The 23,059-nt window shown below is 38.1% G+C and overlaps 1 protein-coding gene and 1 pseudogene across 1 annotated transcript in view; both read left to right on the forward strand.

Moving 5' to 3' along the window:
- The window catches only part of TMEM131 (transmembrane protein 131), a 244,454-nt gene that overhangs the window by 114,111 nt on the left and 107,284 nt on the right, over positions 1-23,059 (forward strand). The window lies entirely within an intron of this gene.
- Positions 6,717-7,071, forward strand: LOC105808343 (annotated as a pseudogene).

Here is a 23,059-nt window from a genome sequence, read left to right on the forward strand (position 1 = left end):
CCAAACAGCATGGTGGTGGCATAAAAACAGACACATAAACCAATGGATCAGAATAGAGAACCCAGAAATTAATCCTCATATCTGTAGCCAGCTGATTTTTGACAAAGATGCTGTTCACACTCACTGGAAAAAGGACAGTTTATTCAATAAATGGTGTTGGGAAAATTGAATATCTACATGCAAAAGAATGAAACTAGATCCCCACCTCTCACTCTATACAGAAGTCAACTCAAAATGGATGAAAGCCCTAAATGTAAGACGTAAAACAATAAAGCTACTAAAAGACAGGGAAGGGACCAAGATGGTGGACTGCAAATGTTTATCTGGTATGATGTTAGCTGCAAATCACTGCTGCCTATCCATGTGTATAGGGCCTAGCTGACAAACGCCACTGCCTGAGGATCTGAATGAGGCAGTCCTCAAGCCAACATGGGCTGACAGTCAGTGCCACCTATAGGCAAGGGCAGAGTTGCACTCAAGCCAGCACCCAGCCAATAAACGCCACCACCCAAGGATCTGAATGGGGTAGCCCCCAAGCTGGTGTGAGCTGACAGTTGCCACTGCTTGCAGGCATGGGTGGGACTACGCTTTAAGCTACGAGGGCTGACAAAGGCCACTGCCCACAGATCTAATCCAGGCAGCTATCAAGCTGGAGTGATCTGACAATCACCACCACCCATGGGCTTGAGAGGAGCTGGGCTCAAGCCAGTGCCCAGCCAACAAATGCTGCTGTCTGCAGATCTGAGCAGGGCAGCTCTCAAGCCGGAGCAACTTGTCAATCAATACCACCCATGGGTATTGCTCAAGCCTGCACTGCTGCTAGCTATCTGAGCAAGGTAGCTCCCAAGGAAGTACAGGCAGACAATTGCTGCCACTCTCAGGCATGGGTCAGGCTGCAATCAACCTGGCACAGGCTGACAAATGCCACTGCCTGCAGATCTGAGTGGAGCAGCTCTCAAGCCAGCTCAGGTTGACAGTGACTACTGCTGACAGAACTAAGTGGGGAATTCACTCATTCTGCAACACAGGGACCATCAGTGACAACCACCGGGTAACAGTGAGGCAGGAGACAAAGGAGAGCAGCAAGGTTAAGCTCACAGTATATCGCCCAATCCTCCAAAGTCGGACCCAGTTGCACCGTCCAGTGACCTCTCCTCCTTTGCACCAAATAGGAAAGTTCCCAGCAGAAGAGAACAGGAAGAGTGCAAGCTTATCTGTCTTGAGCTGAGAGAAGAGATTCCAGATGAGAAGGAACCAGAATAAGAACTCTGGCAACATGAAAAAACAAGTTGTTTCAACACCCTCAAAGGATCATAGTAGGTCTCTAGCAGTGGAACCCAATCTAAAGGAAACTGTCGAAATATCAGATACAGAATTCAGAATATGGGTGGCAAATAAGATGAATGGAATTGAAGAGAAGGGTGAAAACCAACACAAAGAAGCCCCCCCCCAAAAATAAATGTTTCAAGAAATGAATGAAAAATATTACAAACTTGATAAAGAGATAGACAACATAAGAAAAGATATAACAACTTAAAGAAATGAAAGAATCATTTAGGGAATTTGAAAATACAGCAGAAAGCTTCAACAGTAGGTTAGACTAAGCAGAAAAAATTTCAGAGCTTGAAGACAAGGTTTTCGAACTAACCTAATCAGTTAAAGATGCAGGGAAAAGAATAAAGAAGAATGAACAATCACAGAAATATGGGACTATACAAAGCAGGCCAGTATAAGAATTTTAGGAATCCCAGAGGGAAAAGAAGAAAAAGTAAAAAGTATGGAAAAACCTATTCAAGGGAATTATTGAGAACAACTTAGCTGGTATCACCAGAGATTCGGATATGCAGATATAAGATGGTCATCGGACACCAGGAAAATTCATAGCAAATAGGACATCTCCAAGACACATAGTCATCCACATGGCCAAAATCAAAATGAAGTAGAAAATTCTACAAGCTGCAAGACAAAAGCAACAACTAACCTACAAAGGAAAACTCATCAGCTACCAGCTGACTTCTCAGCAGAGACCTTACAAGCCAGAAGGGATTTTTAGTCTTCCTAAAAAGAGCAATTGCCAGCTAGGAATTTTGTATCCTTTAACTCTATTTCATAAATGATGGAGACATAAAGACTTCTCCAGACAAGCAAACACTAAGGGAATTTGTCACTACTAGACCAGCCCTACAGAAAATACTCAAAACTTCATTATACGTGGAATAGCACAATAGATACCCTGCAGTGTAAAAACACCTGAAAGTTAAAGTTCACAGCTCTAATGAAACAGTGGCACAAGAGGAAAAACAAAACAAGGTATCACCCAACATGATGAATAGAACAGTGTCTCACATACCAGTAATAACACTGAGCGTGAACAGTTTTAATGCCACACTCAAAAGACATGGATTTGGTGACTAGATAAAAAACACTCCACATATATGCTGTCTCCAGGAAACACATCTAACTCACAAGGACTCACACAGACTCAAGGTAAAGAGATAGAAAAAATATTATGCACAAATGGCAACCAGAAGTGAGCAAGTGTAGCCATTCTCATATCAGATAAAATAGACTTTATTTTTATTTATTTATTTATTTGTTTTTATTTCAGGATATTATGGGGGTACAAACATTTTGGGTATAAGTAATGACTTTGCCTCTCCCAAGCCAGGTCTAGAGGCATGCCCTTCCCCCATACAGTGCACACCGCATCGATTAGTTGTGAGTTTACCCCCACAACCTGATCGTCACCCAGTGAATATTACTACCATGTGAGCACCTTAGTGTTCATCAGTTATTACCAATTTGATGACGAGTACTACATGTGGTGCTTATTTTTCCATTCTTGTGATACCTCACTTTGAAGGATGGGCTTAAGCTCTATCCAGGATAATATAAGAGGTGCTAGATCACCATTGTTTTTTGTAATTAAGTAATATTCCATAGTATACATACACCACATTGTATTAATCCACTCATGGATTGAAGGGCACTTGGATTGTTTCCACATCTTTGCAATTGTGAATTGTGCTAAAATAGACTTTAAATCAACAATGGTAAAAAAAAAAAAAAAAAAGTCAAAGATGGTCATTAAATAATGGTAAAGGAAGCAATTCAACAAGAAGACATAGCAATCTTAAATATATATGCAGCTAAACAGGAGCTCCCAGATTCATAAAGCAAATTCTTCTAGATCAAGTGAAGAAATAAACAGCAGTGTAATTGCTGGGGACTTTAACATTCCACTGACAGAGCTGGACAGATCATCAAAGCAGAAAATCAATTAGAAAACTGGGCTGAAATGGAACTCTAGAACAAATGGACCTAATAGACATTTATAGAATATGCTAGCTAAAAACTACTGAATATGCATTCTTCTTATCAGCACATGGGACATTTTCCAAGACTGATCATAGCTTAGGGCCAGAAAACAAATCTTAGTAAATTCAGAAAAATCAAAATCACGCCATGTATTTTCTCAGACCACAGTGGAATAAAGCTAGAAATCAATTGGAAGAGAAACAATAAAATCTACACAAAAGTCATGGAAATTAAACAACCTGCTTCTCAACGATCCTTGGATCAATGATGAAATTAAAATGGAAATCAAAAGATTCCTTGAACTGAATGACAAAGGAGACACAAGTTTCAAAATCTATGGGATAGATAGATCCAGTCCTAAGTGGAAAGTTCATAGCCTTAAATGTCTACATCAAAAAGACAGAAAAATCACAAATTAACAACCTAATGTCACATCTCAAGGAACTAGAAATAGAAGAGCAAACCAAACCCAAAGCCAGCAGAAGAAAAGAAATAACAAAGCTTAGAGCAGAAGTAAACAAAATAGAAACCAAGAAAAAAAAAAAGGATCTATGAAACAAAAAGTTGGCTCTTTGAAAAGATAAACAAAATTGATAGACCACTAGCCAGATTAACCAGAAAATACAAAAGACTCAAACTCTCAGAAATGAAAAGAGAAACATTACAACTGATACCACAGAAGTACAAAATATCATCTGTGAATACGACGACAACTCCTATGTACACAAACTAGAAAACACAGAGCAAACAGGTAAATTCCTGGAAACACACAACCTCGTAAGCCTGAATCAGGAAGAAATAGAAATCCTGAGCAGATCTAAAATAACCAGCAGCGAGATTGAAGCAGTAGTAAAAAATCTACCAAAAAGAAAAAAGCCCTGGACCAGACAGATTCACAACCAAATTCTACGAGACCTACAAAGAAGAACAGGTACCTATCCTACAAAAGTTATTCCAAAACATCCAGTAGGAGGGAATCCTCCCTAACTCATTTAGTGAAGCCAGTATCACCTTTACACCAAAGCCAGGAAAGGACACAAGAAAAAACAAAAAAAGGAAAATTGCAGACCAAAATCGCTTATGAACATAGATGCAAAAATTCTAAACAAAATACAGCAATACAAATTCAACAACACATCAAAAAGACAATTCACCCTGATCAAGTGGGTTTCATCCCAGGGGTGCAAGCATGATTTAACATATACAAATCAATAAACATTCACTACATGAATAGAACAAAACAAAGACCATATGATCATCTCAATAGATACAGAAAAAGTATTCAATAAAGTCCAGCACCCTTTCATGATAAAAACCCTCAACAAACTAGAAATAGAAAGAACGTACCTCAACATTATAAAAACCATATATGACAAAGCTACAGCCAACATACTGAATGGGAAAAGTTGAAAGCATTCCCCCTAAGAACTGAAACAAGATGAGGGTGCCCACTGTCACCACTTCTATTTAACATTGTACTGTAAGTCCTAGCCAGAGGAGTCAGGCAATAGGAAGAAACAAAGAGTATCTATATCGGGAAAGAGGAGGTCAAGCTATCCCTGTTTGCTGATGATAAGATCTTGTATCTAGAAAACCCTGGAGACTCCACCAGAAGACTCCTAGAATTGGTTAATAAATTCAGCAAAGTCTCAGGTTATAAAATCAGTGTACACAAATCAGCATTTCTGTATACCAATAACAGTCTATCTGAAAGTCAAATCAGGGATTCATTACCATTTACAATAGCTCCAAAGAAAATAAAATACCTAGGAATATACTTAACCAAGGAGGTGAAAGATCTCTACAAGGAGAACTACAAAACTCTCATGAAAGAAATCATAGATGATGCACATAAGTGGAAAAACATCCCATGCTTATGGATTGGTAGAATCAACATTGTTAAAATGTTCATACTGGCCAAAGTGATTTGCAGATTCAATGCAATCCCCATCAGCGTACCAACGTCATATTTCACAGATCTGGAAAATAGTTCTGTGCTTCATTTGGAACCAAAGAAGAGCCCAAATAGCCAAAGAAATCTTTTTTTTTTTTGAGACAGAGTCTCACTCTTTTGCCCGGGCTAGAGTGCCGTGGCGTCAGCCTAGCTCACAGCAACCTCAAACTCCTGGGCTCAAGCGATCCTTCTGCCTCAGCCTCCCAAGTAGCTGGGACTACAGGCATGCGCCACCATGCCCAGCTAATTTTTTTTTTTTATGTATTTTTAGTTGTCCGATTAATTTCTTTCTAATTTTTAGTAGAGACGGGGTCTTGCTCTTGCTCAGGCTGGTCTCGAACTCCTGAGCTTAAACAATTCACCCACCTCGGCATCCCAGAGTGCTAGGATTACAGGATTACAGCCACCGCGCCCAGCCCAAAGCAATCTTAATTAAGCAAAAAGAACAAATCTGGAGGCATCATGTTACCAGACTTCAAATTATACTACAGGACTGTAGTAACCAAAATAGCATGGTATTGCTATAAAAGTGGAATCATAGACCAATGAAACAGAATAGAGAACCCAGAAATAAAACCATCTACCTGTATGCAACTGATCTCTGACAGAGCAGACAACAACATACACTAGGGAAAGGAAGCCCTGTTTAATAAATGGTGCTGTGAAAACTGGATAGCCACATGCAGAATAAAGAAACAGTACCCCTATCTCTTGCCATAAACCAAAATTTATTCAAGATGGATAAAAAACTTAAATGTAAGGCATGAAACCATAAAAATTTTGGAAGAAAATATAGGAAAAACTCTTCTGGACATCAGCCTACATAAAGAATTTGACAAAGACCCCAAAAGCAAGTACAACAACAACAAAAATAAATAAATATGATTTAATTAAATCAAAAACTTCTATACAGCGAAGGAAATAATCAACAGAATGAACAGACAACCTACAAAATGGGAGGAAATATTTGTAAACTATACATCTGATAAAAGGGTAATATCCAGAATCGACAAAGAACTCAAACAAATTAGCAAGAAAAAAACAACACTATTAAAAAATGTGCAAAAGACACAAACAGAAGTTTTTTAAAAGAAGATAGAGAAGTGGCCAACAAACATATGAAAAAAATACTCAACATCACTAATGGTCAGGGAAATGCAAATGGAAACCACAATAAGATACCACCTTACTCCTGTCAAAATGACCATCACTAAAAAGTCAAAAAACAATAGATGCTGGTGTAAGTGCAGAGAGGGGAACACTTACATGCTGTTGGTGGGACTGCAAATTAGTACAAACTTTATGGAAAACAGTATAGAGAGTCCCCAAAGAAATAAATGTAGACTTACTGGCAGGTGCAGATTTTGGGCAGCTGGGTCAGTTGACCCAAGGGGCCTTTGAGCCAATTTGGGCCACTCTCCTTGCCTTCAGATTCACCGCTGCCATGGCTAGTCAGATGCAGAGGATACAGTAGCTGTTGCAGGCTGAGAAGGAGCCACCAAGAAGTGTCCAGGGCCCACAAATGATAGATCCAGAGGCTGAAGCAGGCCCAAGAAGAAGCTTAGACTGAAATTGAACAGTACCGCCTGCAGAGAAAGAAGGAGTTCAAGGCCAGGGAACCTGCACCACTGGGATCTCATAGCAGTTGCAGCACTGAAGTGGAGGAGGAGACCCAGGAGAGGATGACCATCCTCCAGACCTACTTTCATCAGAACAGATATGAAGTCTTAGATAACGTTTTGGCCTCTGTATGTGACATCTGGCCAGAAATCCATGAAAACTACTGCATAAATGGATAGGAGAGGAAAGAAGCACATGTTCCATGGTTTGGCATTTTAGATGCCCTCATGGACTATGAAGCTTTAGCAAATCTCAAGTTATATTCTTACAAAAGGCATTCAATTATTTCTTTATATTATATAGTCAGTCCCTTCACTCTTTGGGGAGTAGAAAATCTAGCTTCTTTGTACAGACTTAGAACTCATCTAAAGATTTCATCTTTTTACCTCATATTTCTTAGAACTTTAATGGGTATATGTTATCTGTTTTCCTATGCCTTTTAGCTCAAGCACTATATATATCAATGTTGACTTTTTCTTTCTTATATCTAGTAAAAGGAAAAATACCAATTCTTTGAAGAAAGAAAGAGATTATTATAATTTTTTCCCTAATGCTTTCTTGAAGGTCAGGGGCTTTATCTATGAAAAAGTATTAAGTAGTTATTTGTAACCTTTGTGGAGCAGCAGCTATCCTGAAAGTAGCCCATTTCTGCTAGTCGTTAGAACAGTGAATACTAATGTAATTGTTTGCGCTGCTTTTAGTTTCTCTTACTCAAAATTAGTAGATGATAGAATTTAAGAACTTGTTACATGTTATTACTTGGTATACTGATAATCATTTAAAAGTAAAGACTGTCATGCAAAAAATAAAAGAAATGTAGACATACCATTCGATCCAGCAATCTCACTACTGGGTATCTGCCCAAAGGAAAAGAAGTCATTTTATGAAAAAGACACCTGCACCTGAATATTTATCACAGCACAGTTCACAATTGCAAAGATGTGGAATCAGCCTAAGTGCCCATCAGTTCACAAGTGGATAAAGAAAATGTGGTGTGTATATATATGTATGTGTGTATATATTTATATATACACATATATATACATACCATGGGATACTACTCAGTTATAAAAAGGAATGAAATAATGTCTTTTGCAGCAACTTGGGTGGAATTGGAGAGCATTATCCTAAATGAAGTATCTCAAGAATGGAAAAACAAACACCACATGTACTCTCTAATAATTGAGAGCTAAACAGTAGGCACACGGGCACAAGGAGATGTAAAGGACATTGGAAACCAAGAAGAGAGGAGATGGCAGGGCGTGAAGGATAAACGCTTACCTATCAGGTTCAGTGAACACTACTCTGGTGGTGGCACACTAAAAATCCCAACTTAAGCATTATACAAGATATCCATTAACAAACATTTGTACCCTCTTAATATTTTGAAGTAAAAATTTAAATACTACTAGATGAAAATGTGGGACAAATGCTTCACGACATTGGTCTGGGAAAAGATTTTGTGAATAAGACGTGAAAAGCACAGGCAAGAAAAGCAAAAATTTTTTAAATGGAGTTATATCAAGCTAGAAAGCATCTGCACAGCAAAGGAAACAATCAACAGAGTGAAAAGACAAACTACAGAATAGGAGAAAATATTTGTAAACTATACATCTGATAACATGTTAATATCCAAAATATGTAAGGAACTCAATAGCACAAAAACAAATAACCTGCTTTAAAGGTAGATGAAAGTCCTGACTTGATATTTCCCAAAGGAAGACATATAAATAGCCAACAGGTATATGAAAAAATGTACAGTGTCACTAATCAGAATGAGAAATGCAAATCAAAACCACAATGTGGTTATCATCTCACCCTCATTAGGATGGCTATTACCAAAAGGCTAAAAAGTAACAAATACTAGTGAGGATACGGAGAAAAGGGAACTCTTATACACTGTTGGTAGGAGTGTAAACTCATACAAGCACTATGGAGAACATTATGGAATTTCCTCAAAAAAACTACAAATAGAACTATCATATGACCTAGCAATCGCACTATTGGATGTTTACCCAAAGGACAGGAAATCAGAATATTGAAGAGACATCTACACCCTCATGATTATTGCAGCACTGTTCACAACAGCCAAGATAAGGTGTCGAACAACAAATGACTGGATAATGTGGTATGTATACATGATGAACTACTATTCAGCCATAAAGAAGAATGAAATTCTGTCATTGATGGCTACATGCGTAGAACTGGAGGTCATTATGTTAAGTGAAATAAGCTTGGAACAGAAAGTTAAACACAGCATGTCCTCACTCATGTGGAAGCTAAAAAAGTTGATCCATAGAAGTAAAAAGTAGAATAGAGGACACTAGAGGTTGAGAAATGTAGGGGGAAAGGGGGTGTTAGGGAAGGATTTGTTAAAGGATATAAAATTACAACTAGATAGAAGGAATAAGATCTAGTGTTCTATACCACTATAAGATGACTATAGTTAATAATAACATATAGTTTTAAATAGCTGGAAGGAGGATATTGAGTGTTCTCAACACAAATGATAAAGGTTTGAGGTGAGGATGTGCCAATTACCCTGATCTGATCATTATACATTATATATATATCTCAAAACATCACTATGTGCCCCATAAATATTTACAGTTATCGTGTCAATTTTTAAAAATTTTCTTTTAAACTACTCATCAGGAAAAAGAAGTAAAAAATTACCAATAATCTAGCCAACTAGAAACAATAAGTTTGAGCTTTTATCTTTCAAGTCCTTTTTCTATGCATCTCTATTTATTTGTTGAGTCACAAAAACAGCCATATTTTCTGCATATACTATTTTATAACCTGCTTTTTAAACTTAAAATATTGTGCATACTTTTAAAAATTCCATTGAATTTTCTCTTAACATTATTTTATGATATTAAAGATCATCAACTCATGGATATATCTCTTGAATTCATGTATTGTTTTGAATTGTTTTAACTTTTTGTTCTTTTGATCAGTGCTGAAACTAATGGTTTAAACACAACCATGACTGTTTTCTCTGAAGATGGTCCTAATGAAAGGATGTTCAGAGTATTAAAGTTTTTAGTTAACTTTTAGCCTAGCGAATAATTTGGTGTCATGAATAAGGAATAACTGATAGGAATAAAAGCATCAATCTGTGACTCGACAGGAAATAATGGAGTTTCTTATAGAGACTGGTGCTGGTTATAGAGAAACTGAAATCCCACGAGCTTAGAGAAACTGTGGAAGTTTTGTTGAAGATGTGTGAATGTATAGATGAACTCCAGTACAAACAAGGGTCACATAACACAGTGAAGAACATTATTGGAAGCATGGGAAAGGAATATAGTACAATTCCCTAAAACAGCAAATTTATGTGCTGCATATAATAATAGTGAAACAAAACCCAAAAGTGAAAACAAACCAAAAAGAAAATGATATGCTATGGTCTGAATGATTGTATCCTCCCAAAATTCATGTTAGAACCTAGTCTCCAATGTTACGGTATTAGGAGGCGGGGCCTTGGGAGGTGATTAGGTCATGAATGGGATGAGGAGATTAAGTACCCTTATAAAAGAGGCCCCAGAGAGCTGCCTTTCCCTTTCTCCCATGTAAGAACACAATTAGAAGGCACTACCTGTGAAGCAGAAAGAGGGCCCTCACCAGAACCCAGTCATGCCAGCACCACAGTCTCAGACTTCCCAGCTTCCAGAACTGTGGGAAGTAAATTTCTATTGTTCATAGGCTACCCAGTCTATGGTATTTTTGTTACAGTAGTCTGAATAGACTAAGACAATGTTCTACCATTATTTAAAACTGCGTCCAGTCTGAAAACACTGGAGTTTTTTTTATCTCATAAGAGTATAAATACCCTGCGTGGCCCCTCCAATCACTCACCTTTTGTTTCCAACACCACCCTAAACTCAATGTATTCTGCTTGTGGGGGTTGGGGACAGATGTGAACACGTGTGTAAGGGCACAATCAGAAGCAGAACCAGTTGGAGATTTTAAATATGTGTGTGTATTTATATGTGGAATTGGCGTATATGATTGTGGGAGCTAGTTAAGCAAGTTTAAAGTCTACAGGGGGGCAGGCAGTCAGGAAGGGGAAATAACAAGTGGGTTAGAACCCCAAGGGTACACACGGAAGCTTCTTGTCCTCAGGTAGGCATTCAGGGAGGATCCTGAGGAAGGGAGATCAATTGCAGGTCCATCTGCTGTTTGGAGCCCCTTAGCTCAGAGCCTAAGCTCTCTTTGAAAGGGCTTCCAAGTAATTAAGGCAAGCCCACCTAGAATAATCTCCTTTTTTGATTAACTTAAATCAACTGATTAGGGACTTTAATTATTTCTGCAAAATTCCACCCAGCAGCACTTAGATTGGTGTTTGACTGAACAACTGGGAGAAGGTATATGTATATTACAAAATAGCTGCTGCCTGCCTTCCGTCTTTCAGCTCTCAGGACAGAATGTCATTTATAACTCACCCTTTTCAAGAAACATACTAGAAAGGGAATTCTGGGGACTGCAATTCAGTCCACAAAGCTACCATATAGATACCAATAAATAGGTTCCTAAATTTAGAACTTTTGAGTCTAGAAAATAGGAGGGGATATTGTTGAAAGAATTTGCTTAGCAATTTTAAAACTAAGGTTCTTTTTGAAACTGGTTTTAGGATAAAAAATGAAATTGTACATTTTCACTACAAAAAGTAAATTATTGTATTCAGGAGGTAACTGATTGCTAAATGAAATCAGATGTTTAGGACGTATCTTCTTTTAAAGTTACTGTATGTTTGTTTTTTTTATTCTCAGAAACAAAACTTGTCAGTTGAATTTTTTCCCTCCATTAACTGCATTTCTTTCTGCTTCCACAAATCTCTGCTCTTTCTTAAATGAATATTACTAAGTGAATAAAAATCACATTAGAATACGACAGTACAGAATGGTCCCTCTTGCCTGTTACCTATTAAGCATCTATACCTCCTTTCTTTTTTTGTTACTGCAGCCCCAGTTTTTTCAATTATGCAGCCTTTAGGAAAAGTGACCTATCTCTGGCTGAGGGGTAAGTCCTGATTGATCTAAGTCAGTTATAATAATCCCATTCTTCCTGTCTGTGGTCAATTCAGGGCTGGATGTGGCCAAGTTCTACCCAGTAAGATGAGGGAAGGTCTACTGAGGTGTGTCTGTGGAAGGATTATTTTTTTCACTCTACAAAGAGATACGAGAAAGAAGAAAAAAAAAGCACCCCTTTTCCATGCTGGATGTTGTCTGCATGTGATGCCTGGAGTACGATGGCAGCCATCCTGCAGTCAGTGAGGGGTGCTAGTCTGAGGGCTAGTACCACACAGTCACCAAAGCCAGGACAGTTTGTCTAACGGAATGGAAAAATAGAAAGAACCTGTGACCTTGGTAATATTGTTGAACGGCTGAATTAACAAACCTGGAACTGCCCTACTTTAGGTCTTTTTATTAGATGACACCTTGATCTCTTGGAGAGTACATGGCACTGCTGACCTCTTCCTCGCTCTCAGATTTGCCCCCACCTCTATCCTGTGAACCACTCTCCATGTTTTCCTCCTGTATATGAGGTCATTTTTTCTTAGTTTCTTTCAAGGGCTTCTCTTCCTCTGCCTCTCCTCTAATTGTGGCTGCTTTTCTTTCCTCGTCCTATTTCAACCTGCTAGTCTACACCTTCTTACTGGGTGATCTCCTCCATGCCCTTGGCACATGGCTATGATTTCCCAATCTGTGTGGCCCCCGATCGCTCACCTTGCATCTCCAGCACCACCTTAAACTCAGTGTCCTGCTCATACTTCCGTATCTCCAGTCTCTGTGAATAGTACTATGTAGTCAGCAAAGCCAGAGGCTTCCTAGATTGTTTTCTTTCCCTCAAAGCACTCCATCCCTTCCCCCAGCAAATCCATTACTGGAAGAAATCCTGTCAATTTTTCATGTGTGCTCTTCTCTAATCCTCATTGCTTACCCTTCTCCTCTTAATTCAGGCCCTCATCATATCTTATCTAGACTATTACCACATGCCTGCCATTTTCCAACTTGTGATTCATACTGTCAACAGAGATCTTTCTAATGGCAAAGTCTGATCATGTCATTTTCCCCAGTCCTCCCAAAATATCCTTTAATGGTTTCCTTCTTCCTTCAGGATAAATGCTAGATTTCTACCTTTTACCTTCCTTATACGCCCACCATACCTGTGGAAAACTGAACTACCATTTCCTGAAATCACTAATCTTTCTAAGTTCTGGACATATTGTTCATACTTTTAGAGTCTCCCCTCTAACAAGAATTTTTTGTGGAACATTTCATACATACTGAAAAGTAGGAAGAGTAGCTAATATACTCTTAACATAAACCCAGTAATTGTTAACATTTTTGCCCTATTTCTTTATATTTTTGTTTTTTGAATCATTTAAAAGTAGCAGACCTCATGTTATTTCATTCCTAATTCTTTAGCATGCATTTCCGTCTACAGTTGACCCTTGAACAATCTAGAAGTTAGGGGTGTGCAGCTGAAAATCTGTGTATAACTTTTGACTTCCCAAAAACTAATAGCTACTAATAGCCCACTGTTGACCAGAAGCTTTGCTAATAACAAACAGTTGATCAACAGGTATTTTTTATGTAATACATATTACATACTGTATTCTTACAATAAAGTAAGCTAAAGAAAAGAAAATATTAAGAAAATCATAAGGAAGTGGAAGTGGATGGTTATAAAGGTCTTCATCCTCATCGTCTTCATGTTGAGTAGGCTGAGGAGGAAGAGGAGAGGTTGGTCTTGCTGTCTCAGAGCTGGCAGAGACAGAAGAAAATCTGCATATAAGTGGACCCACACAGTGGTCAACAGTATAAGGACATTCTACATAACTATCGTACCATTATTGATAATGTAAGAAAATCAACAGTAATTGCAGAGTTCCTTTAATCCATCTGTTTGGGTCAGGGTGTAGTTATTTGGTTGTAAATGATAGAAATCTAACTGAAACTAGTTGAGGCATGAAGAATATTTTGGAAGGAATACTAAGGACTGTAATATATCTGCAGAAAGTGTAGCTGGCATCTGAGGACAACAGGATCCACTTTATCTAACACCACCAAGACTCTTCTGTCTCTTATTTTTGCCTCACTATATACTGGGTTATTCTCTCTCACTGCCAGTATCTTTTTCCTACAGTGATGGGCAGAAATCCACTGACTACTCTTCAGACTTGCCTTCTGTATCCTTCCTCCATTGGGAAGCACTAGCTTCTTTTTCTTCAGCTTGAAAAATCTCAGCGTAGATCGATGATCACCCTGGCTTGGGTCAGGTGTCTACCCCACCAGGCAGACAAGGAGGGCATCAGGCAGTGAACGTTTTCCTGCTGCCATCCCTATGTTTATCTGGTTTTCATCCAGACAAAGAGAAATTGTACTCTTTCAACTGGCAGCTGCTCCAGTTGAAGTCCATAACAACCTCCTTGGCCTGTTGAATTCCTAAGGAAGTTCAACACTGTAGAGTATAGCCCTCCTATGTAAAGCAAGCCTCCCCAGTCTGCCTAGCAAGGTAGAAACTGCCTTCTCTTTGCTTCCATGGTGTTGTGTTAACCCCACAGAGATGAGATGGATCCCCACCCAAAATTTGGTTCAGATATCAAGACTGATGATGTCACACATGTACATACACCAAGAGAGTATGAAAAGTTTATTATACTCACATAATGAAGCTTCCAGGAAAACCATGGCAGGATCCCAAGCAAGTGTGAAAATGGCTTGAGAGAGCAGAGAATGGAGACTAGCTTGGTTTTTATCATTGTTAGGGAGTAAGGCTGGGCTGAGCCTGCATGGTTTGAACTTCTCGCTAGCTTCAAGGGAGTGTGCAGGTTTTCTTATTAGCTTGACCAGTTGTGGACTTATGGTAAAGGGGTGTCGATGAGGCTTGAAAACTGTCAGCAATCACATATCAAAAATGGAGTTAGATTCTTTATTACTCATGACATTTTCTAAAGAGTTTCATGTCCTTTATTTAGCAAAGATGCAACAAGAATTTTCCTTGCATTTTTCTAGACCCCTGTACTGACTCCTCTTGCTACCTGATCATCCCTACTGCCCTCTAGAATTTATTTCACAGTAAACTGATCAAATTAACTTTCTTCAAAAATAGATCTTTCTTTGTTTTCATCCTTTTTGTTTAAATTTATTGTTTAATACTACTTTTACTCCCTCTCCTCCCTTCCCTCCCCTACTCTTCCCCATCCCTCCCCCCTTCTTCTCCCCCTTCTCTGTAACAATACATTGAAACAATCTGGGCACCACCATCTCCCCTCCCTTTCTCCCCTCCCCCCAGTTTTTATGCCAATGCTTTGAAGTATTTTTCTGTTTCCATAACAACTCCTTTTTTCAATCATTTATTGCAGACTGTAGAAGTTTTGGGTAGAAATTTGGTTTACTGAATTCTTTGGTTTATATAATTATTAAGTGCAGAAAGTCTTGGTTTCAAATCTGAAGTTTAAAATGGGTATTTAATGGCTTTAAAAAAAAATGGACATTGAATAGAATGTCACTAAAACATGGAAGTCTTTATTGTCAAAATAAATTCAGTCTATGAAAGGCACTTTTCCGTAGTGACTTTTTAGTAGCCAAGAAAATCAAATAGGCCCTGTTTTCTAAAGAGACGCTTGGTACCTCTTAGCTTTTCAGTTTCCACTTGTTCAATCTTTCCATGAAAGAGTTTTCACCAAGACCCCGGCTCAGCCTTTAATCTAAAATGTGTTTGGGGGGATAGAATTTTGTGGTAACTGAGTGGTACAAAGTACAGCAAATTGATTTGGCCCAACTTCCTACCAAAAGCTGTGCTTGACAGAGTGCTGTGTCACTGTCATTCATAAGGTTTGTCTAAGGGCAATTGCTAAGCCATTTCTTCAGCTGTTTCCTGGCAGTGCAGCGTCATCTTTCTGTGGTGTAGGAAGCTTGCCATTGACCACAAAATTGCAGCTTACTTTCCAAGCTAGCCTCTAATTCATAGCTGCTGCTGCTTAATTCTTCTGAGCCTCAGACTATTCTAAAATATGAACAGTCAGTAGTTCTGCTGCAACAGCACAGAGAACAGCTGTATGCTTGCTTCAGCTTGGTTGATCTATAAATACTTCACGCTGTCCCCTTTGGCCCTGCTTGTGTCTTTTGACAGCTGATAATGGAAACAAACAGGACCAGCATTGGCAGGCATTTGGAAATCTTTGTTTTATTTTTAAATTTTACCTGTCCAGCCAACTAGTCATGCTGCTTGTGATAGGCAGAATTCTAAGATAGTCCACAAAAGTTTTGGCCTCTAATGTACCTACATACACCTTCTACCAGTTATTCAGTCAAACACTAATCTAGGTGTTGCTATAAAGGATTTTGAAACTGTGATTAAGACCCCAAATCAATTGACCTTTAAGATAGAGAAATTATCTGGGGGGCCTCACCTACTCCATGAGCCTTTTAAATCTGGCTTTAGCAATCAGGAACAGAAATGTCGGAGATTTGAAGCAAGGGAGATATTTGATGGAAAGGAGTTTCTTTATGCTGGTGGGGCCATTTGGCAAGAGACTAAGTGGAATCTGAAATTTGCCAACTTGAATGAATTTAGAAGAAGACTTTGAGCTCCAGATGAGAACACAGCCTGCCAATGCTTTGATTTCCACCTTGTGAGATCCTGAGCAAATAAACCAGCCACTCTTACAGAATTGTGAAATAATGAATGGGTGTCACTTTAAGCCTGTAAGTTTGTGATACTTTGTTACATAGCACAGAAAATTAATGCACTGTGTATTTACAAGTAGACGTGTACTTGCCGCAGTCCAGAGTCTGCTCACAGCACCGAGGTAACAGAGGAGGGGAGAGGCAGGGCAAATGTTCATAGGAGGTCTGTGAGGTGTTCTATTCAAGGAGTGCTCCCTCTGCTTCCTGTGGTATGGACTGCCCACAGCTAGAGGCAGCCGGCTCTTTGTGAACATGCACAACACATGATGAGAATAGCCTGCTTGACACCCTTCCTGACACTTTCTCTCCCTATTACTCCAAACTCCTTTGAACAACATGATGATCCTTCTTCTCAGAGCAGGGGTTCATTTCTAAGTGGTGTGGCCCATGCCTTTCCTCTTTGATCCCTAGAAGAAAGGGCAAGGCCAGCCTCAGCAGCATTGCAGATCAAGCATCTGATCCACTCAGATGCTTCCGTACTCCTGGAACCTCTACATTTGTCTCCTTACCCAACAGTCCTTCTCCTGCAGCAGGCCATCTTCAGCCCTGTCTTCTTGAAGGATACCCCCAAATTATCTGTCCATCTTACACCTATCTTCTCTATCTTAACTGAGATTGATTGCACTAAAGTCACACAATGAAAGACATTAAGAACAAATTCATAGGGAAGTAAAAGACTGGTTGTCAGCGTGCAGTCTATTTGAATTGTAAAAGTGTGTGTGTGTGTGTGTGTGTGTGTGTGTTTAAGAACACACATAATCAGGAACTTTGAAGATGTAAGGAAGATGTTTTATTTCTGTGTACGCCTGTTTCATTAATACTTATATGTCTATAGTAGATGAAGCTTGAAGAAGAAGACTTCTATCTTCTATACTGTATTTATACAGCTTCTCCCTACAGTATCATGGCTATAGTTTGAGGCCCCATTTGGGTCTGTACCCAATTCCCTAATTGTTTCATCATCCTGTGATCCCACCTGGAATTGATGAGCCTGTTGGTTAAAGGGTCTAGCTCCAGAGAATGTCTGCACCAGAGACAAGAGGAATTCAGCAGTTTGAGCAGTTTTAAGAGCACTCAGCTTCCTGCTCCCTACCCCCAAATGTGTTCTTGAAGCGGGATACCCCTTTGTCACTGCCTCAGGGCCCAAGCCCTGATTCCACCTTTTTTGTTCTTGTTTTTTGATGGCTAGACTGTTAGGCCATGGAATGACTGCGGACCTCGTGATGGCTGGGCTGTAAGCCATGGAATGATTTTAGACCAGGTTTTTGCATCCCTGGTTAAAGCAGAGAAACTCTTCTGTAGGATCCTACCTCTCCAGGGCAGTCTGTGGACACGGCTTCCTAGTGACTGCTAATGTAGCAGGGTGGTCTGTTCTCTGCTGAGAAACTTGAAGGGAGTTTATTTTCTCTGCATCTTCCTTGCTTCTGGCAAGAGGTGGTAGCATCTGCAGTGGTAAGCTCTTAGAAGGAAAACCTGACTTGATTTAGGCCTTAGAGGTATGAGAGTACATCTAACTTCAACGATAACAAAACTTCACATCAGTATTATAAAGAAATTCTCAAGTAGTTTGTACAATAAAGCAGTACAAATTGTTACCGAAACCTAAAAAAATAGTGCTAAATTTACAAAAGACACTGAAGAGTTCTTATTTACATAATTCGTGGCCCTTGTTTCATGTGTTTTGGGTAATATGGAAAGAACATATTATTGTTCTGTTCCAGAAAAGACAGAAAATGTTGAAAGCAGTCCAAGATTCAACTATAGATGAAGCTACAAAAGAAATGAAGAAAGTAGTAGCAAATTGGATTTTGGTTTTGATGATATACAGTATGAACATCAAGTGAAATAATATGTCTATATTAGGAGTCAGGTTGAATACATGAAATTCTGACCAACTCTTGACTTTGGGGGTTTTACTTCAAAAAAGACTATAAAGTCTTATGAGGAAGTTAAATAAGCCTATAAGGAAATAGACTAAAATTTCTACTTGGACAATTCACTATACTTTGAGTTTATTTATCATAATGGTTATCTAATTATAACACTTCTATCCTGAGTTCTCTAGTATTCTATTTTTAGATAGCACTTGTTAGCATACTTTTCAAGTTGAATTATTGAGGGATCATATCACAATGCATGGGGCTCAAGATCTGACTAAATAGGATTAACCATTGATGGTTATATAAGAATCAACAGTAAAAATAAAGTAGCATTATTCTAATGCTGGCCTCAAATATACGTCCTCAGCAAACTCCTTTCAATGCAGTGATCTCAAGTAAACAACTCACATGGCAAAGCCATCTTTACTGACATCTTTACTGGTTACTCTAAAGCAAAAAAAAAAAAAGGCTGTAAATGCTTTATTCCATTTTTCTATGATGTACAGTAGTGTTATTTTCCAGGGTGTTTTCATTTCTTTCTATAAAATTATTTTTACCTTTTATCTTTTTTTATGAAATATAATATACACATAGCAAAGTACATTAAAATGTATATGTAGTTTTACGTCTACCACTCAGCTCAAGAAACAGAATGCTTGCCAGCACCTAGACCGCCCTGGGTACCCTTGAACCCGTCTCATTGTTCTCCCCAGGATTAACCGCTGTCCTGATTTTTTGTAATCATTTCTAGATCTTCTTTGCAATCATACTACCTATGTATGTACCTCTAAATAGTATGTTAGTTTTGCCAGTTTTTGAACTTACTTTCCCAGTTTATTTTTGAATACTACAAACCTATGAAAAGTTGCAGGAATATTACAGTATTCCTATGTACCTTGTTAATCTTGTAATCTTGTCTACCAGTGTATACTTTGTGTACCTCTATAACTTTATTAAATGTTAACATTCTGCCACATTTGCTATATAGAAATGCTAGATATTCTTATATATTTTTAATTTATATAGTATTTTAACAAATGTAAATGATACTGTGATATAACTCATTCTGTTTCGTATCTTTTGAAAGGTCCATGTGTGTTAGATTCTTATTCTAACCACAGCAGAATATCCACTATTTTGCCCATTAACTCTTCCTTTGGTGGATACACATATTGCCTAAAACACCCTACTCCCATAGCCGGCCCTGCAGTGAAATCCTGATACAGGTTCACATATGGACTGTTGTGAAAATTTCTTTGGAATATAAGGCCAGGAGTGGAGTACTCAGGTCACAGAGTGTGAGTACATGTAACATGTCTAGGTAGTGCCTGATAGCTCTTGTGAATGGCTGTACCACTCTATCCTCCCAAGAGCAGTACATGAGCATTCTTTTATTTCCATATCCCCTATATTTGCACCAACACTTGACATTTGCCAGCTTTCTAATTTTACTGGCTAAATAGGGATACCGTAATACCTCGTTGTTACTCTAAATTTCTCTGATTGCTAATAAGTTCAAGTTATCTAACTCTTTATGTGCTTTTTGGCCTTTTGGGTTTCCTTTTCTGTAAGCTACCTGTTCATATCCTTTGACCATTTTTCTTTTGGGGTTCTTATTAATATTAGTTTGTTAGAAGTTTCTTTTATAGTCTAGAAGTAACCTTATAGTCTAAAAAGATACTTACACATTGCAAAGCTCTTTTCCCAGCTTGTCACCTGTCAACTTTTCCCACCCCATACTTTGTTGAACAGAAATTCTTAATATTCCCCCAACTTTTGAAAACTTTAATAATACAGAAAAGTTGGAAGAGTAATATGGTGAACACCTACATCATATTCGCCAAAAATGAGTTCACCAAGAGTTAACCCTTTACTACATTTGCCTTCTCGTTCTTTCTACACATGTACACATGCAAACACATGTGCGTGCACAATGTGAATACTTAGCTCATTAATTTTCAGGCTTTCTTCTTTTCAAATATGTGCATTTAAATTTATGAATTTTCCTTTAAGCACAACTTGAACTGCACTCCACAAATTCTAATGAGTTAGTTTTTTCATTTGAATTTGGTACCAGGTATTTAGTTTTTATTCATATTTTATCTTCGCTCTATGGCTTGTTTAGACAGGCATTGATTTACTTACGTGTTTATGGGGAATCTATTTATCTGTTACTGATTTCTAGTTTAATTGAACAAGGACTAGAAAATTCTATATATGAAAGAGTTATGAACAAAAAAGAGATAGATCAAATAGAAAATAACTAGCAAGATGATAGACTTTAACCATATCAACAATTGCATTAAATATAAATAATCTAAACACACCAATTAAGTGACCAAGATTGTCAGATTGAATAAAAAAACAAGACACAACTAACAAGAAACCCACTTTTATGTATGAAGACATAGGTTAAAAATGAAAGGGTGGATGGAAAAGATAAACCTTGTAAACACTAATCAAAAGAAAGCTGAAAGGGCTATGTTAATTTGAACAAAGTAAACTTCAAAATAAGCAATATTACTAGGAATAAAGGAGGATATTACATAATTTTATAAAAGGACTAATTCACCAAAAAGACATAACTCTAAATATGCTTGCATCTAACAACAGAGCTTCAAAAATACTTGAACCAAATATGTCCTCAGGGGGTGGGACTTTAAGAATGGAGTAAGGAGCTCAATAGACCCTCTCAACAAACAGCAGTTTACGTGTGAGAATTATAAAAGCAATTACTTAAAGTCCCAGGAATTTGTTCATTTAAGAGAATGTTCTAAATCTTGGTAAGAACAGCAAGAGTCTCTGGCATTTGGACTAACAACTGATTTTATTACTCTCTCCCTCAACCCCCTAACTCCCAGCTCTATGTTACAGAAGCTCTATCCTGGGTACCCAAGAAGACAGAAGCTCCCTCTAACCCCAGTTCCCAGTCTAAGGCCACAGTTCACTCTGGGAAGGGCAGGCTGTTAGCATTCCTCATCATCCACTATCTCATGTTGTAGAAGTTCTATTTCAGGCACATGTCAGAAAGAACTCGGTCTCTCTTTACCCACCTATTCCACACCCTAGGACAGATGCAGTACCCTAGATGCAGCATATGAAGACTACTGGAGACCCTATCTCCCCTACCCCACTCACTCATAGGGTATAGGTTCCACACCAGGAAGAGCAAGGTGAGAAGACCAGGACTACCACACCTTCCCTGGTGCCCACTTGTACAGCAGGGTATCACTATGGGAAAAGCAGATCAGCAAAAATAGACTTTAAAATAAAAATGTTACTAGAGATAAAGACAGACATTTTATAATGACAAAAGGGTCAATCTAACAGGGAGATATAACACTTATATGCAATAACAACAGAGACCCAAAATATATGAAGCAAACTGACAGAACTGAAGAGAAAAATAGACAGTGCAACAGTAATAATTGCAGTCTTCAGTACTGTCATTTTCAATAATGAATAGACTCTCTAGGCAGAAAATTAAAAGAAGAAACAAGACTTGGAAACAGTATAAACCAACTAGACTTGTAGACATCTTTAGAACACTCTGCTCAACAGAATATGTACTCTGCTCAAGCACACATAGAATGTTCTCCAGGGTAGACCATATGCTAGACTGTAATTCAAGCCCCAGTAAATTTAAATGGATTTAAACAATACAGGTTGAGCATTCATCTACAAATCCAAAATCCAGAATGCTCCAAAATCCAAAACTTTTGAGTGCCAACATGATGCTCAAAGGAAATGCTCATTTGAGGAGTTCAGATTTTCAGATGAGCGATGCTAAGCTGGTTAAGTATAATACAAATATTCCAAAATCCCAATAAAAATATAAAATTCAAAACACTTTTGGGTCCCAGGCATTTTGGATAAGAGATGTTCAACCTGTACAAAGTATGTTCTCTGATGACTTTATTCCGTAATGAAACAAATTGGGAGTAAAAAACAAAAACAAAAAAATCTTGAAATATTAAACATACTCCTTAATAATCAGTGAATCAGAAAAGAAATCAAAAGGGAAATTAGAAAATGCTTTGAGATGAATGGAAATGAAAACACAACATATTAATATCAAAACTTACAGGATGCAGCAAAAGCACTGCTGAGAAGGAAACTTAAAGCTGTAAATGTCTTAATTTGCATACATACCAAAAAAAGATCTCAAATCAGAAACCTAATCTTCTCCCTTAAAAAACTAGAAGAATGAACTAAACTCCAGCAAGCAGGAAAAAGGGGAAAAAAGAAATAATAAAGACTAGGGAGAAAATAAATGAAATACAGAATAGAAAAAAAAACAATAGAGAAAATCAGCAAAACCGTAAGTTGGCTTTTTGAAAAGATCAAATTGACAGACCTTTAGCTAGACTGACCAGGAATGAGATAAGACTCAAATTCCTAAAATCAGGAATCTAGTAGTTAACATTACTTTTGCCCTTATACAAGTAAAAAGAATTTTAAGGGAATACTATAAACAGCCATCTGCCAACGAATTCATTACCTTAATTAAAGTAGACAAATTCCTGGAAAGGCACCAAATATCAAAACTGAGTTAAGGAGAAACGGAAAATCTGAATAGACTGATT

Source organism: Propithecus coquereli, unplaced genomic scaffold, assembly GCF_000956105.1.
Source record: "Propithecus coquereli isolate 6110/MARCELLA unplaced genomic scaffold, Pcoq_1.0 Scaffold171, whole genome shotgun sequence".
Taxonomy (NCBI): domain Eukaryota; kingdom Metazoa; phylum Chordata; class Mammalia; order Primates; family Indriidae; genus Propithecus; species Propithecus coquereli.